Genomic DNA, 18,021 nt, shown 5'->3' with positions numbered 1-18,021 from the left:
CAATCTTTCTACCCCATCTTCTTCAGTGTTCCTCTAGCCTTAGGTATGATTGTGTTTTGTATGTGTATCTATTGGAATAGGATCCCACAACTTGACATTTTGGTTGACTGTGATTTTCTGTAATGGTCTTTGTCTGCTGCAAAGAAAAGCTTCCTTGATGAGGTGTAAAGACTTCATTAAGACTAATACATTAAGGAGAACCCTTCAGAATCTACCTCATAATTAGAATGTATGTAATTCACCTTATAGTTGGTCTGGAACTCCAGCCTAGAGCTCTGAGGCCCAGGCATTCTCTGCTTGGGAAGCCCTCTCTGAATCAGCCCTTCCTATTGTCAGAATGAACTTTCTTAAGCAGACTTCAACTCCTTTAACCCTGCTGTCTTCTTCCAGGTCCTTTATCTCCTTGTGTTCAACAGTTTTTATCACTGTGGCAAAATATCTGACATCAGCAACTTAATGGAAGTAAAATTCTCATCGTTCATGGGTTAGAGGTTTCAGCACTTGAGGTGGCATGGTAGAGCAACTGATATCATGATGGCCAGGAGGCAGAAACAGAAAGATAGATGGATAGATAGGTAGGTAGGTAACTAGATAGATAGATAGATAGATAGATAGATAGATAGATAGGATAAATATATGATAGAGATAGACAGACAGGATAGATGATAGATAGATAGATAGATAGATAGATAGATAGATAGATAGATAGATAGATAGATAGGATATATGATAGATGATATAGACAGACATACAGACAGATAGGATAGATGATAGATAGATAGATAGATAGATAGATAGATAGATAGATAGATAGATAGATAGATAGATAGATAGAACATCTGTAATGGTGCTTTTTCTAGTTCATATAGGGCCTATTGAATGGGGTCGCTCACTTTCAGAATGGGTCTTCTCCCCTCTCTCTTTGGACACACTTGTGTGAACACACTTTAACCAGCCAAACAAATTAGCAATCAAGGCTCATCATCACTGCCTACTGAATATGTCACCAGCAATGGAAGGCTATTATTACCCTAGCCTGTACCCCAAGCTGTCAGCTCCTGCACCCTAGAGGTCTTCAGATCCCATCCCTAGCACCTCTTAAGGTGAGGGAGTAGAAACATCATCCAGTGGGATCAGCCTGCCTGTGGCAACGATGCCGAGTCAGGGGATGACAGGTGAAAGGACACTGTCTTCAAACAGCGGTTTTATCACAGGTGTGCTCAGCTGATTGTGGGTCTGTGTGGGAACACGAGGAGATCCAGATGGGGTAACAGATCGGGCCAACTTGGAGGATGCTGAGGTGGATTTTTGCCCAAGGGCAAAATTTGACACAATAAGCAGGGAATCTGTGTCTCAGCATGGTGTTCAGGATGGAGATTCCCCCCAGCAGCTCCATGTCTCAGCACGGTGTAGAGGATGGAGATTCTCCCAGCAGCTCAAGTGCTGTCCTCCTTGGGCTGCCTTGCATAAGCAAGGGCAGATGCAGAGGAGAGAGACTTGAGCTCCAAGAGGAAGAGGCCCACAGGCACTTGGGGAGAAGCTTCCTGGAACAGAGGCATGGCACAGGTGACTAATCCACGAAACATGCAAACTCCACTGAGTGCTGGCAGACCCTCTCCAGGACAAAAGTCCCTGGAATTCACCATGAGTCACTGTAAACAGTGGGCATGGCAAGCATTGGGTTGAGAACTGAATCTAGCCTGGCCTTGCATTCTCTCTGACAAGTCCATGATTCTATAAATTGTACGTGAACCATGCCCCTACACAACACACATACACACACACACACACCCCACACACAGGTTCTCCAGCATTCTAACCACTCTCTGGTCTTACTCAGCCCTTGTGATAAGCTTTGAAGGAATCATGAGCTGGGTCCTGAGGGGAAGAGATAAGGGAGGAGGCAGTGCAGGTGGTAAGAAGAGAGAGTGAAAGGGTAGCCATGGCAGCCCTCAGTGGTGCTCAGGGATGGTGGGATGCAGATCTGGTGAATGGCTCCACAGGTCTGATTACCCAGAGGCAGGAGAAGATCCTCTTCTAGTTAGTGGCTGCAGTGTGAGACTCCCTTGGCCCAGTATCTCCCAAGAGCACAGAAATCTTTGTTATTACTGTATCTTGTCTCTTCTTAAGAAACGTTAAACTCCCAGTAAACCATAACAGACGCCAAACTCACGAGTTCTGTGTGTGTCCTTTACATTTGAGGCCAGAGCAGCACTCACTAGAGACGCTTGGCTTCAGAGGTGGGTTTTCTTTGTTTGTTTGTTTGTTTGTTTGTTTCGATTTTATATACTTTGGATTTCAATTTCTTTTTTTTTAACATTTACATATTCAGAGTGAGATATATTAAAGCTAAGACGTGCCTAAACACGAAATTCATTTATGTATTATGTGCATATATATAGTTCAAAGGCAGTTTTATAGGTCTTTAGTGAACAAGCATTTTGACTGCAACTCATCACAGGAGGTCAGGTGTGGGATTTTTTATTGTAGCATCATGCAGACACCAGAAAGGGTTGGATTTGTAAGCATTTCCGATTTGGGATTTGGCTGTTCGAGATGGTTCAGTTTATAAGGTATATTCCAGAGGAAAAGGGGAAGGAAGGAAGGAAGGAAGGAAGGAAGGAAGGAAGGAAGGAAGGAAGGAAGGAAGGAAGGAAGTTTCATTTTTTATTCATTTTTATTTTATTTGCATGAGTATCTGCATGTACATGTGGCACTGTCTGCATGCAGTAGCCTAAGAGGCCAGAAGAGGGCGTTGGATTCCCCTGGAACTGGAGTGACAAGAGGTTGTGAATGACCTTACAGATGCTGTGAACCCAATCTGGGTCCTTCTCAGGCTGTATTTATTCACACAAAGTTTTCCTACTTTGTCCATGTTGGTCTTACTTCCCAGGCTGAAGTGATTTCCCAACTTCTGTCTCTCAAGTGATGAGAGAGTAAGAACCCAGTACTAGCTTCACCTCCCCTTGAAATTATTTACCCCAGTGATCCAGGTACCCAGGGTCCACACTGAGAAACACTCTTCAGTTTTCTACTGTTACAGTAACTCAGCTGAGCCCACCATGGTTCCTTCTATAGGACAACGATTAGTCCCAGTGACCGGCCATTCCAGTCAGAGTCCTCCACAGAGAGCTCAGAACAGGAGAAGGTGAGAGAAAAGTCTCTGCGCTGGGAATGAGACACCAGAACAACTCGGGGAAGAGACGCTAGCCTGCTGAGTAGTCTGATACTCCTCACAGCTGTGGGGAGAGCAAAGGACAGAACCCCAAGAGAAAGGGGCCCCCAACCCCTTGACCTGCTCTACAGATCAACCAGCAAACAATCCCGAATTTAGTCACTAGGTAAGCACCCAACAGTTTTTATTTTTATTTTCTGTTGAAGCTACGCAGAGTTAGTTTGTATTTTTGGAAAGTAGGGAAAACATTGTGGGCTGTGCTCCATCATCCGTCCAGCTGTGATTAAGTGTGCTGGGACGCCTATGAATCACCGCTCTCCTGTGGGAGAGGAGCATGCCTCATGCCTCGCTTCTCCTCCTGCGCATCCCACAGCCGTGGGCACGAATCGATGCTTACTCAATACTTGGGCCCACAGAGTGTGTTGGGATTGGCTGGGAAGTCTAGCTGCAAACCGGAACATTCTAGATCGTCTAGAGCGAGCTCTGGGAACACTCATCCTAAATGGGTGAGAGCTGAGTCACCGAGAATTATGGTTTGCTTGGGAAAGGTTGCTTAAAACAAAAGCCCATTTATCTGCCTGAAGAAGACATTCAATCAATTTACATGAGGGATTTCAAAATTAGTCAGACTGTAATGAACTATGAAATACTGATTAATGCATTTTTGCAGTGTTTGATTAGAAACTTAACATGGATGCTAACTTTTTTATTTTTTTTAATGATTATGGAATTAGTATGTTAGTATTTGGTTTTGATTCAGAGTTTGTGGGTCTAAGCCTGTGGGCAGCTGCTCCCATTGCTTTGGGGCCCGTGGTGTGGAAATAGCATGGCGGGGGCAGGTGGTGGAGAAAACTGCTCAGTTTGTAGCTAAGAGGGGAAAGTAGTATCTCTGTGAGAATACCGGGGTCCCACTGTCACCTTCAAGGGCACCCCACCAGTAAGCAGAAGGCCTCCCACAGGACCCACTTCCTGAAGGCAACAATGGCTTCAGGTCTTTAACTTGTGAGACTTGGGAGAATATTCCAAAACAAATTATGGTAAGCCACCTCACCTACCTTTACCTTCCTTATGCAGTAAAGAATAATCTGAAAGAAAAAACAATCTAAATTTGTTGTTGTTGCTGTTGCTTCTGTTGTTTGTGTGTTTGTTTTTGAAACAGATCCTCGCCATGTAGCCCTGGCCATTCTGGAACTCACTATGTAGACCAGGCCAGCCTCAAACTCACAAAGATCTGCCCATCTCTGCCTCCCAAGTGTTGGAATTGAATCTGTGTGCCACCAGACTCGGCAATCAATTCTGATCTGAATAAGGCAAACATAGTTGAATTCTCCCAGTCTGAATTTGGATCTAGCCCAAAAACCAAGAAAACTATCTAACTTGTGATTGAGAAAAGTCAACACATGTCTGGAACACAAGAGAGGCCGTGGTTTTAACTTTGGGAGACACATCTGAAGACTTTCATGTGTGTGTGCGCTTCACAGGAAGATAAGTGGAATGTCATTTCTCCTGGCAAGATCAGAATTCAGAGCATCAGTACGGAGCGAGATACGGGGGTGCTCACCTGTTCTCAGAACTCACCAGCCAAAGCCAAAGACCAGGAACTCAAGACCACCTGCGCAGCAAGGCCCTATCCCTAAGAGACAAAAACAAACAGAAAACCTAAACCATCAGCCACCCCTGACATCAATCACAGGAATCAGATCAATCAGAACAGCTCTTGCAGAGGACCCAAGTTTGGTCCCCAGCATCCACACTAGATGATGGCTCACACCTGCCTGCAACTCCAGTTATCTGTAAAGGACTTGAGGCAGTAGATCCCATTTGCACACGTGAAGAAGGTGAAGAGGCAAATTAAGTCTCCAAAAATGTGTCTAAGGATTTGAAGATAGATGCCTCTAATAGATTTGTAAAACTGCAAAGTGAAGCCCCAGGCATGTGACACGGGACAGCAGCAGTGCCTGTCACAGTAGACACGGAAGAGCCCACTGTCACAGAGCCCAGCCACCCCCACAAAACACACATGCAGAGACAGCCGGGTCATACATGCAACTGTACACACGAGAACATGCAGAAAAAGAAACCTATATCACAATTATCCCAAGGGTTATAATTATCTCACGTTTAGATTTTTAAGTCTCCCTTACAATTTTCAAAGTCATTATTTTGCACAATCACTATTATTCTGATTCATTAGCAAGGCATACTTATTAAGACCTTAAAATAACCAAGAGGCTGGACATGTAAAAACATGTTTCTTGCTGTCATGACAACTAACTAACAACAATAGCGCTCACATCTGAACGACGAGAGGGAACAAAGTTACCATGTCTGCATATAGATAAGTTAATTATGGAATCGTCAAAAGAACAACTGCTCTGTCAATGTGAAGATGATTTTGAAATAATCAATCGTGGCCATCTTATTTGGTAATTGGCTATTTGTTGCCAGTGTGGAATCTACCTTCAGTCAGCCTGGGAAGGGAGTAGGCTCTTCAGCCAGGAGAGGGGAGAAAAAGAAATCTTCCAGTTTAGGGTTGGTGGTTGTCAGTGGCAACAAATAGTGGAAAATTGCCATCTGGCTTCTTTTTTTAAAAATGAGATTTGAATAATCAATTTAATAATGGATAGAGCACTTGCTTACAAAAATAATCCATTGTCATTGCTCAGAATGGGGAAAAGAGAAGGAAGAAGAAAAGAATGAAAAATAACTCCAGCACCGAAGCCATCGCTTTACCGCAGAGTCCACGAGGAAGGAGAGGGGCTTCTCTGCACCTCACTGCGAGTTTTATATTCACTGATGACTTTATGTAAAGTGAAGGGTAACTCTTCCTTCTGTGTGCTTAGCTTTTCTCATTCCATATTTAACAACCAGGGCTGAATCTACAGATCACTTTGCTTGCTACAGGCATTCAGCTCTGTAGATGGTTGGTGAAGAAGGGGACACACAAATGGGAGATTCAACTCACAAACACACACGCACATGCACACACACACACATGTTTTCCCATCATCCTCATATGATACAAGACAAAGTAAATGAGGCTACATCTGACTCTATGTGTGTACATACATGTGTGCACACATGCGCACATACAACTACACCAGGGGGAAAGACTGCTTAGAACAGGTGAGTCGGGGTGGCAAGAATCAGGGTAGAGCTCACAAGGTGGCTCAGCAGATAAAGGCTAAGGGCACGTGCTGCCAAGTCTGATGATCTGAGTTTGAGCCCCAGGACCACATAGTAGAAACAGAGAATGGACTCCCACAAGTTGTCTTCTGACTTCCACATGCATGCTATGGCATGAGCCTGTGTACATATACATACAAACATATACATACACACAGACATATACATACATACAAATGCATGTGATAGATTGTTTTTGAAGGACCAGGGTGACTCATTGATTTCCATGATGAAATTCTAAGGAAGATATTCTCAACCCAAGCTCAATGAAAAATGACAACTACTTCCAGATGGCTTCTCTGGGCCCTGGGGTCATGGCAGTGGCGTGGGAGAAGGCCTCTGGGTCTGGAGCAGTTCTAAGCATGGCATTTTACATCTTTTTAAAGTTAGAACATGCATCTCTAGGATCCTATTGACCTCAAAGACCCTTTAATCTTTTACTACCAACCAGAACTGCATGTACAGCTTACAGAAGTATTGGATGGATTACAGGTCCAGCTACATTTTGGGGGAAAAAATGAATCCAGGATCCAGCCATCTATGGGGCTTGTAGGGGGGGTCATTCTCCACCTTAGTGACTTGGGAACTGGAGGGTCTTAAACAGGTTGTGTTGCCAAGCCCAGTCTTTGGCTATTCTTTCCCTTGAACTCCTAATCCAAGCTTGGTAAACTCCCTGCCGCACATACAAGTTTCTCTGTGGGCAGGTTTGTGGGAATTGTCTTGATTGTTAATTGGTGGAAGATGATTCAGTCCACTGTAGGCAGCACCATTCCTTAGGCTGGGCTTTGAGCTGCATAAGAGTGAAGTAACCAATGGTTCACGAATTGATTTTTCTCTCTGCTCTTCACTACAGGGGTGAGGCCTTGAGGTCCAGCCTTGACTTCCTTAAAATAACATCTTATAACCTAGAACTGTAAGCCAAAAAAAAAAATTCTCTCTTAAGTTATATTTGTCAAAGTATTTTATCAAAGCAAAAGAAATCAGACTAAAGCACGCTCCAAGGACCAAACTTCCTACAAAGATCTTGCATCTCAAAGTTCCTACCCATCCCAAGGGATTAACCTTCAACACACTGACTTTTGGGGAAACATTCCAGATATGACCTTTAGAGCACTGAGTGATGAAAAGGAAAAAAAACCAAGGAAGTCAATAGAGAGGACCAGGAAGACAATATTTGGGGTAGGAACTACCCTGGTTAAAAAAATAAAATCCCAAGTTAATATTGTTTATCTACTTTATGTATGCAGCCGCAAAAAGTCAGAAGCCTTGGTATTCAGAGAAACATCCATAAACTCATATCACGCTCATCAGAATGACTGCCATCACCATCCTGAAGAGTATCAGAGACACAACACAAGTCCGGCACAGGTGTCTTTTCATAAGCTTCCTGTCTGTCTGGATCTCAGCTGTGGGATGAAAGGTGCGGGGAGTCTACACTTGCTTTACATCCACATCATCACTGTTAGATGTGATTCAAGCCACAGCCTCTTCTTAGTTCACAGCCCAGCAGGTAAAGGATGTGCGGAAGGGTTCTCTTTGTTTAGGGTTCTGCGCTTCTTCCTCATCCTGCATCATGTTCCTCTGCCCTGAGAGCACCTGGTCCTGCTGGGTCACAGTCTTGGGCACCTGGGAAACCACCAAGCCAGGTGACTGCATTTGCACAAGGACTCATGCTGGTAGCATGAGAAGGTGTTTGTTGGCAGCAAGAGCTGCATGTTATTGACACATCTTAGGAATCGATCAGCCTTCCACAAGAGCATAAAACTCCTACATGTGTTAATGACATTTTCGTGCAAGAAGGCCCAAGGGAAGATAGGGTGAGAAGACAATGAGGCCTCAACCCTTCCCCAAAATACTATAGGCAACAAAGAATTCTGACAATGGGAAAAATAGTCCTCACCAGGGAAGAGTACAGCAATTAGTTATCCAATACCAAATGGTCAGTCCTAAAAACAAATGTGCAAATAACATTATACAGACTGAGCAGGTTCTATTTAGAAATATATATGAATATGAAAGGGCAGGGTTTGGAGAGGAGGAAGAGAGAAGCAATATAATTATATTATAATCTCAGAAATAAAAGAGAAATTAGAGGAAGCTTTTGGGAAGATAGTAGATAAATTTTGGACCATAGGGAAGGTGTCCTTTCTGCCCCATTGGTTTCAACATGCAGAAGCCGTTCTACAATGGTAGACCCATTGATCCTGCAATAATGAATGAGTTGGGTGGGCTTTGCTGGAGCTAAGGATCTGGATGCGGCTCATGGATCTAGTGTCCATGAAGGTACTGTCATTTTTTTAAATTCTCTACTGCTTCTACATCATATGTAAATCTCAGATCTGCTCTTCATGAAGTAGGCAAGATATTCCCTGAGGATGGGGAGGATCCCAGTTGTTTCCAGAAAGCAATGCACAGGTGTGTGTGTGTGTGTGTGTGTGTGTGTGAGAGAGAGAGAGAGAGAGAGAGAGAGAGAGAGAGAGAGAGAGAGAGAGAGAGAGAGGAGTCGGCACATCATGATTCGGCAAGGAGAGGGTGATTGACTCCAGAAAGGGTGATAAAGATCAATTGCTATGGCTCAGAGTTATGACACCAACAAAGTTACAATGACATTAGCACAAAGAGAGAGACACAAATCCATTACAAAGATACAATCAAATATTCAAAAAAGCCTGGCATGCTCATTACTTATTCATGCTAATACAAGTACATTAAGAAATCTAAACAGTGTTAACGCTCAATCACTCACAAAGCAAATGAGGTTTTGCATTTATCAGACCCCAGTCATCGGGGCCCAGGATAGCTGTACAAAGGGGTAATGTGACATAACTTGAGATATTTATATCAGGCTACATGGACTGAGAGATACACTAGGATTTATTAAACTGAGTAATACCATCCCAGTCAATGAGCAATAAAAGAAATAACTGTGCAGAAGTCATTTCCCCAGACAATAAGATTTACCCCTGCAATCTCTTAAAGATGTCGTATCTGTTTGCAAAGGGTCGCTGGCAGCATTTGCAACCTTTAATAAACTATGTACAGATTAATTTTTTTTCAACAAAGGATGAGGCACACCAAAGCAGGTTTCCTCTGAGAGCCATTGAAAGACTCTTGGCTACCCTGCTCCTGGTGACTCTAAATTCAGTCAAGTAGGTTCCATTCTCTCAGACTGCCAGCTGTGACTGAGTGGCACAGCCACAATAGACATTACAGAGGAGTGCATTCCTAGCAGAGGGCTAGTGCCCCACAGCCCTCTGATGCACGGGTTTGGGAGGAGCCTTAGAGGGTACTTAATGGGATGCATAACTTCTAGAGAGCAGAGCCCAGCATCACACACATGACATTCCTGCAAAGGGATCGGGCCCAATGAGAGACTCGTAACAAGCCGGACTCTCCTTGACCTTCTAGAAGATGTCTGCTTCCTTGTATATGTGAGAAAGCATTTCTCTGGATGCAGGCTAGCCTTGAAATCACAGCCATCCTCCTGCCTTAGCATAAATACAGCTCAGGTGCAGGAAATGCGAGCCACTAAGTCTGGCTTTACTGGCTGACTTCTGAGGTGATTCTTTCTTAACGCATCGCATCTTTGACCTTTTCCCCCAAGTTCCTAAGGCTGCTGTCACTTGTGTCTATTTTTCTAAATTAAGTTTTGGTTATCATACAAAATAATAGGTTTCAGTATGACATTTTCATAGATGTATGTCTGTGAAATATGTATATAAATAATACACACGCACACACACACGCACACACACACGCACACACGCGCGCACACACACGCACACACGCACACACACGCACACACACGCACACACACACACATCATTGTAGTTTGTTCGTGTCTACCACTACTCTTCCTTACCCCCCTCTGGCTGGTCCTCTTTCTCCTTCCCAGAATTCTCTTTACCGTATGTGTGTGTGTGTTAAAATCTAGATTTCACACGCGAGAAAACAAACATTTCGCCTTTGTCTCTTCCCACTTCCCCCTCTTCCCCCCATCTCTCCCTCACTTTAGATACCTTTTTTCTTCCCACACAGCCCCCTATACTTCATGCCATATAATACATTTAATCTAGACTGTGCAAATAAAAGAAAATGTGCTATTAGTCTGGATACACTCTATGTATAACGTTTCATTCTGTCATTCAGTCTGGCCTTAACTCATAGCAATCCTCCTGACTCAGCACACACACACACACACAGCAGGCACTGCAATTACAGGTGTGAGCCACTGAGGATGTGGCCTTGCTTCCTGACTCCTAAGATAATCTTTTATCCATCCATTGTTCTGAAAATGACATCACTGTGTTCTTTATGACTAAAGGAAACTCCACTGTATACGTAAAATTTTTCTTTAAAAAACTTACTAGGAGTGTGTGGGGGGGGGGGGGGAGAGGGGAGCTTGTATGGACCAAGAGGGTATTGGATTTCCTGAAACTGTAATTATAAGCAATTGTAAGCCACCATGTGGCTACTAGGAATTCAACCTGCATCCTCTACAAAGGTACTAAGCACTCTTTGAACTGCTGATCCACATCTCCAGCCCCTGTAAACATTTTCTTTATCTATTCCTATGTTGATGGACACTTCAACTGATTTCATGTCTTGCCATTACAAGTCTACTGTGACATTTAACTCTTCACCTTTTATAGGTTATACCATGTGTGACCCATCTTCCAGGGTGATTCCAGGACAGTGATCCAAACCTACAGCTTCCTAACCCTTCTCAGTAGCCTCAGAGCCTCATAGACAATCGCTCACCATGACGTCACCATCTGGTTGGCATTAGTCTCTGTGGATTTTTCTTCACCTGCCACCAACAGCCAGCATCTGCAGAGGCCCCGCCTTTCTACACTGCTCACCCTGGAAATGCCTTTGCATCCATCTTCAGCCCCTGCCATGCCCTCTTGCCTGCTCTCACACTGAGCCTCCTGTAGCTTCAACATGGCACTACCCTTCTTTTTTTGTTTTGATTTGGTTTGGTTTTTGGTTTTTCGAGACAAGAGTTTCTCTGTGGCTTTGCAGTCTGTCCTGGAACTCACTTTGTAGACAAGGCTGGCCTTGAACTCAGAGATCTGCCTGCCTCTGTTTAGAGAGTGCTGGGATTAAAGATGTGTGTCACCACTGCCTGGCGTGGCTCTCCAGCTCTCCCCTTCTTAACTAGTGTAAATGGCCTACGAATTGACATCTGGGCATGTCTCAGTGTCCATGTTGACCTTCCTGCTCTCAATAACATGTTCTTGTTCATTAGAGGAGTGGAGTCAGCTTTCTAAACACATGGTAAGACCCACCATCCCAAGTCACCATGCATCCTTGGCCTCTGTGCTTGCCTGTGTACCTAATATCTGGGCAGCCTTCTTTTCCCTCTACCAGGGCTTAGCACAAATGCCTCTCTTGGGGAAATGGCCCAAATTTATCACCCCTTTATCTGTTTTCTTCTAGCCCCATGTGCTCTCCAGATAGCACCTCCCCAGAATGTAGTTTGGGGGTTCCTCCCTAGTTAGTTAGCAGTGCTGCAGCACTGGCTGCCAGCCCACAGCAAACTCTGCCCTTCTTATTGCCCAGATGTCTCTTTCCTATGTTTCCTCCTCCGGCTGCAACAGCTAGGATCCAGGTCTATCAAGGTCTTGCCCGGTGTGTGACCATTTCTACATTATATTATATTATTATATTCCCCATAATCTACATTATAATCAATGCAGATTGCTTCAGTCTTGTGCTGACTATGTCCCGTGAGCTTCAGGCAACCTAAGAAGTCATCTTAAAGACACAGAAGTTGGCACATACCAATCAAAATGTCATGGTTGAAGTAATCATTGAGAGCTAGAGGTAAGAATTATGGATTTATCATGTTGCTTGTATGTCCTAACGTCTAGGTTCAACATCTTCACTTGAGCTTGTCCTCCAGTTGAGGATTCACTGGTGACATTAAAGACATTGTTAAAAGATAAAAGCTAGCTGGGTGGTGGTGGTGCATTCCTTTAATAGGGAGGCAGAGACGGGCAGATCTCTATGAGTTCCAGGCCAGCCTAGTCTAATGGCTGAGTTCCAGGACAGCCAAAGCTACACAGAGAAACCCTGTCTCAAAAAACCAAAACAACAACAAAAATAAAACAAACTAAGCCTTGTGTGTGAGCTGTGACCGTGTCTCTTTTATGTGTGGTATCACTCCAATGCCTGGGCTTGGTGGCCATATAAAAAGGAAAGAAGTGAGGAGGATGGGAAAGAAAATAGGGAAGAATCAGGAGTTGTTGATAGTATGGTACTTTACATGAGAGCAGTCCACACAGGCTCATCTGCTTGAATGCTTGGTCCCTGGTTGGTGAAACTGTTTGGGAAGGATTAGGAGGTGTGGCCTTATTGGAGGAGGTGTGTCACTGGGAATGGCCTTTGAGGTTTCAAAAGTCATATCATTCCTAGTTAGTGCTCTCTCTCTCTCTCTCTCTCTCTCTCTCTCTCTCTCTAACTCTCTCTCTCTTTCTCTGCCTCACACTATTGGATCAGACATAAGAGCTCAGCTACTGCTCTAGCACCATACCTGCCTGCCTGCTGCCAAGCTCCCGGCTATGATGGCCATGGACTTTAATCCTCTACAACCAAAAGCTTCAATTAAATGACTTCTTTTATAGAGTGTCTTGGTCATGGTGTCTCTTCATGGCAACAAAGCAACAACTAAGACCATTTTCCTTCCTTGTTTCTTCTCATCTTGATAGAGCACATCTTTCTGTAGTTTCCTACTATGTAAGAAGGGAATTAGCTGGGAACTTGTATATCTGGGGAGGTCTTAATTTCTTCTCGTAGTTGCCTAATAGTTTGGCTGGGTAGAAAATTTCAGGATAAATATGATTGTTCTTTGTGACTGTCAAAGATATTCTTTTCATGTTTAATTGCCTTCTGCCTTCCAATATTGATGTTGAGGAGACTAAAGCACTGTCTGTCTGCCATCTCTTACAATGTACAGTGTATTTGAGGATCTCATTTCTGTCTCCATTAAGCAAGCATCCATGATGATGGATTTACTCCTATCTTTTGAGCTGGTCTTGAGTTCTATTATACCGTGCTCCAGTGACATTTTCTTGAATTGCTTCCTTGGTGACCTTCTCTCCTCAATTTTCTATAGACTTTTCCTAAAACCCCTGTTATTCCTATCTTGGTTTTCCTATATCAATCCCTAATTTTCTTTTAGCCTTCCTCTCCGACTTTCCTGCTTTGTCTCTTGGCTACCTTCTAAGCAATGTGTATCTTCTTGAGCAACTTCAGCCAGTCCTGAATCAAAGCTAGCCCATGGTCTAATGTGCAGACACCTAGAACTTGACACTTCCAACAAATGTTTGTTATTCACCCATCTGCTTTTTATCTTCCCAAATTACTGTTGTGGCCTTTGCCCTCCTTTCTCTCCCTCATTCCCCTCATCCTTCTCTCCCTTCCTCCCTTTCCCTGCCTCTCCTCCCTCCCTTTCTCGTTTTTCTTTCTTCCCTTTCCTTCCTTCTTCTCTCCCTGTCTTTCTTTTTCCTTCCACCCTTTCTCTGATCTTCTCCCTCACTTTCTCCTCCTTTTCTTATTCCTCCTTCTCCCTTCCTTCCATCCTTCCTTCCTTCCTTCCTTTCTTTAATGTTTTTGAAAATAAACAGCCTTGCTATTCTCATGATGCTCATCTGTCCTTGGGGTGGCAAAGTTAACCTTTGGGGTCAATTTTGTATTTTGCTCACTATTTCCCCTATCTTGCCATCATTAGAATTTTGTAGTACTAGAGTTTGAAGCCAGGGTACCTGTGAATGCTGGGTAAGTGCTCAAGCACTGAACTTCTCTCTGTCATTAAATATTCTCTCACCTCTCTGTTCAGTGAGGCTGCAGAGGGATCAGAATTCCACTCTCTATCATACATGAAAGGCTGTCTATAACAAATACACTGCAGATAGCTCCGTCTAGCACCTGCCTCTGGCTCATGTGATAGCCTTGAAGATTTTCCCTGTAGAAGCTCTTTCAGTTTTGTTTGTATGTAGTTAAACCTGGGGAATCTGTCTACCAAGGCTGAAATACGTCAAGAGAAGACATCAGTCAAAGGAATCCAGTTATTTTCCTTTGAGGGCCATGGAGGGAACATCTGGCCCTCCCTTCTTCTGAATAAAAAAAGCAGATTTCTAAAGGTCCATTCACCCCTTCTCTAGGAACCTCCCTTATAGTCAGTTCTTGAGTGTCTTCCTGTCTTGCATTCTGTCTTGCAGAAACTTCAAGCCCACTGCCCCAGGCAAAGTGCTTCCCAGGTCATCACAAAGAAGGCTCCTCATTCCCAAACCACCACCATGTTTTTTGGGGCAAAATCCTATGCACCCTCCCTCCCTGGAGAGTTCTCTTAAGACCACATTCCTACAGGATGATGCTCTGTAGGGCAGCCACACAGCTGCCACACACTCAGACAAGGCTCAGCTCCATGCCATTTGTGAGCAGTGACTGTCCAGAGCTTTGCATCAGATAAAACTTTGATAAATGGCTTATTGGTGTGCTGGAAGCATACCTGCTCCCATCCACTCAGAGCCACCTGCTGCTGTCTGCTTTGTTTGGTTTAATTAACAACACACTCCCCAGTGCTTGCAAGCCATCGTGCCCATGAGATGTGGCACAGACAGGCCCCTCCTGAAGGTTACCACGACTCAGAAAGGTGCAAAAACTCCCAGCCATGCTGAGAAGCCTAGTGCCTAGCTACACACAGCGCATCTTCATCTGTATGGTAAGGATGGTTCCCGGTGTGGGCCACGGAGGCCTCTGGGCCTGTGTACAAATGCTATGTGTCATCCAGGCCTGTTCCTTAGATGGCGCCGTATGTCAGCTCTCTCCCAATGTGGTAAACCCCCAGAGACAGCCAGCTTCAAGGAGAGGTTTGGGTTCGTAGTGTCACAAGGTTCTTGTATAACAAGGACCTGCCCCATATCATCCTCTTCTTTGTACTGGGTCCCACTGTCTGAGGTTTCTGTCACCCCCCCAATAGCACCCAAACTTTCCATACTCATGAATCATGGGTTACCTACCAGATACAAACTCTGTCATCTGGGTATATCCTATTCCAGCAATGAGTAGCACACCAACCTGGTGGTTGCTCAGGCAAGGGCCACCCTCCCCACCCTGTGTTTGCAAGACTGAATTCTTCCTCTCACCCAGGTCAGGCTCTCCAGCACACCGTGAATGGGGGATGCCATCTGTACCCATTCACTAGTGTGCTGTGTCTGCTCTCGCCATGTGATGCGGTGCTGTGCAGAAGCAACTTAAGGGAGGAAGGGTTTCTTTTGGCTCTTTCATCCTCCTGAGGATGGCATCTTGGCAGTAAGTGGCTTAGCCCAGGGTGACAGGAGCTGGCAGCAGGAACTTGCGTCATGACTGCTCACATCTCAGAGGATCAGGACATAAAGAGGTAGGGGACTGAGCTATCAACACTCAAGTCTCACCCCACATCACCTCCCTCACCCCACATCACCTCTTCCTCAAGGTTTTACAGTCTCCCAAAACATTATCACCCACGACTGATGATGAGCCAGTGACATTACATACTTCAGACACAGCAGAGGGACCATGTATGAAGTCAGAAAGCTCTCTCCAAAGGTAGGGACAGCACTCCCCTGCTCAAGGCTGCTCTCTATAAAGGTAGGGACAGCACTCCCTTGCTCAAGGCTGCTCTCCATATAAGGACAGCACTCCCCTGCTCAAGGCTGCTCTCTATATAGGGATACCACTCCCCTGCTCAAGGCTGTTCTCTGTAAAGGTAGGGACAGCACTCCCTTGCTCAAGATGGCTACACTGTTCCAGCCAGCTTCAAGCATGCCCCATGCCACTAAGCTAATAACTGCACCCAGCCCCAGCCCTTGTCATTTTCCACAAGAATGAAGCAAAGGTCACTATGTGTGTCCCTGGAGGGAAGCCCTATAAAGAGATGAGCTCTATAGAACACTCCGCCTGCTGTTCCTAGCCCCATGACAAAATTAACCCCACATACCCACCACAACTTGGCTCTAAATATGCTAGAGTTTCAAATCCCCAGAATCAGTTGCTTCCTTTGTAACCTGGAGAGTGAGTGCCTCAGGCCAGGGAGACAATGAGAGAAGGAATTCTTCCTGAATCCAATCTCACCATGGTTGCTGTGCTACCTCAGGGAGTTAATGTACATCTCTGAGCTGCCTATGAGCGGCTTTGCATCTCAAGGGAGGCTGGCTCACTCAGGCACTTAGGAAAGGTTGAGTCCCCTCGTCCTGAGCAGAAGGCAGTGTGGTAGTTTCTGATCACGGTGACAAGCAGATGAACCCTGGGTCACACGTGTACATCAGGAACTACGTGGGGCATAGCCCAGCACCGTGCTAAGGGAATAATGACTGTGATCACTCTTACTTTGGTTAATGAGTTTTGTCATGGGAAGCCACTGGAATTAAAGGATGTTCGAGCATTTTCTAAGTGGAATTCTCTCCGCAGACATTTGCTAATATTATTTCTACGATGTGTCACACGCTAAGGGGCAGTCAATGACTTGTCCTCGGTCTCCTTCCTTGTTCCAACTGCCGTCAGATCTTGCTACATTTCCCATCCAAGGCCACACTGCGACCTTGGAGGTCATGCCCTGAGCCTGTGGAAGAAGGTTTTCTCTCCTCCCAAGCTTGAGGTGCTACATATGCATCAAGTATGGTGTGTGTGTGTGCGCGCGCACACACACGCGCGTGTGTGTGTGTGTGTGTGTGTATGCGTGTGTGTGTGTGTTTAACCTCATGTGTGCATCCATCCCTCAGTATGAAGTGCATTGGTGAAAACAGCCTTTCAGAAAACAAAATCCATATGCGCTCAAGCCTTTTAGGTAACACGGATATTTGCATAAATATATGCGTATTTGTCCATGGACATTGTCTGATTTTAGTTTCTTTGATTTTTTTTTAACTTCTAAGGATGGAACACAGGGCCTCAAGCACACTAGGCAAGCTATGTACATCAGGCCTTCACCTCCAGCACTGATGACTTCTAGGCAGATCTACCACTGAGCCACACCACAGCCCCTTGCTAGTGGGTTCTAGGCACTCCAGCACTGAGCTATGCTCCAGGCCTTCTTATTCATTTTAGCAATCTCTGGATTACTTACAATACTTATAGCAATGCAAATGTGATCGTCTTGGTTAGGCTTTCTGTTGCTGTGGTTACCACCATGGCCGGAAGTAACTTGGGAGGGAAAGGGTTTATTTTGCTCACATTTCGCCACCACAGTCCATCACTGAGGGAAGACAGAACAAGAACCCAAGGCAGGAGCCTGGAGGCAGGACTGAAGCAGAGCCTACAGAAGAATGCTGCTTATTGCCTTGAAAACCCAGGACCATCAGCAGCCGGGGGTGGGGTGGGGAGGGCTAGAGGCAGGGGTTAGGAGGGTGGGGTGAGGGGGAATACCACCCATGGTGAGCTGGACCCTTCCAGATCAATCATCAATCAAGAAAGCACACCACAGCCTTGCCCACAGGTCGGTCTCGGTGGGAGCGCTTTCTCTATGGACTTTCCCCTCCCAAAACGACTCCAGCGTGTGTCCAGTTGGCTTAAAGCTAACAAGCTCAGAGATGGGAATTATACAATATTGATAGGGAACAAAAACAATTTAAAGCCTAAATTATCTTCAGTATAGATACGTTTTATTTGCATATGTT

The sequence above is a fragment of the Chionomys nivalis genome, chromosome 2 (assembly GCF_950005125.1).
Source record: "Chionomys nivalis chromosome 2, mChiNiv1.1, whole genome shotgun sequence".
Taxonomy (NCBI): domain Eukaryota; kingdom Metazoa; phylum Chordata; class Mammalia; order Rodentia; family Cricetidae; genus Chionomys; species Chionomys nivalis.
The sequence above is the reverse complement of the archived record's forward strand: the minus strand, read 5'-3'. Positions refer to the sequence as shown.